The sequence below is a fragment of the Bison bison genome, unplaced genomic scaffold, assembly GCF_000754665.1.
Source record: "Bison bison bison isolate TAMUID 2011002044 unplaced genomic scaffold, Bison_UMD1.0 scf7180017864375, whole genome shotgun sequence".
Classification (NCBI taxonomy): domain Eukaryota; kingdom Metazoa; phylum Chordata; class Mammalia; order Artiodactyla; family Bovidae; genus Bison; species Bison bison.
The window spans coordinates 6,381,578-6,381,981 of NW_011494947.1; the positions used below are offsets into that span (position 1 = coordinate 6,381,578).

A 404-nucleotide genomic window follows, 5' to 3' on the forward strand; every position below is an offset into this window, starting at 1 on the left:
CCTTATTCTTAAGTCAAGAAGGTGGAACAGGCATTTTTGGAAGATAGTGGACAACAATGAGAGCAAGGGATCATTAAATGGCTCCTCCCTAAATATCTGCCCATTATATATTAATATAGATTTTTTTTTATCAACATGGAACGCTCTCTAAGCAAGTTATATTATTAAGGTGAAGAACAGTGTGTATAAATATCATTTATATTTTTTAAAGAATATACACATAATTGCCTTTATATGCATTGAATACTTCTGTTAAGATTTATACAAAACCACTTTGCTGTACACCTGAAACTAACACAACAATGTAAATCAACTATACTCCAATAAAAACTAAAAAATAAGATTTATATGAAGCAAAGAATGGTTGCTTTGGGGAGGAGAACTATAGTTGGAGGGCAGGGTTG

At 31.7% G+C, this 404-nt stretch overlaps 1 protein-coding gene across 1 annotated transcript in view; it reads right to left on the minus strand.

The window, feature by feature from the left end:
• Positions 1 to 404, minus strand: part of LOC105000865 (rhox homeobox family member 1-like) — a 6,256-nt gene that overhangs the window by 1,099 nt on the left and 4,753 nt on the right. The gene's annotated exons all lie outside the window — the stretch shown is intronic.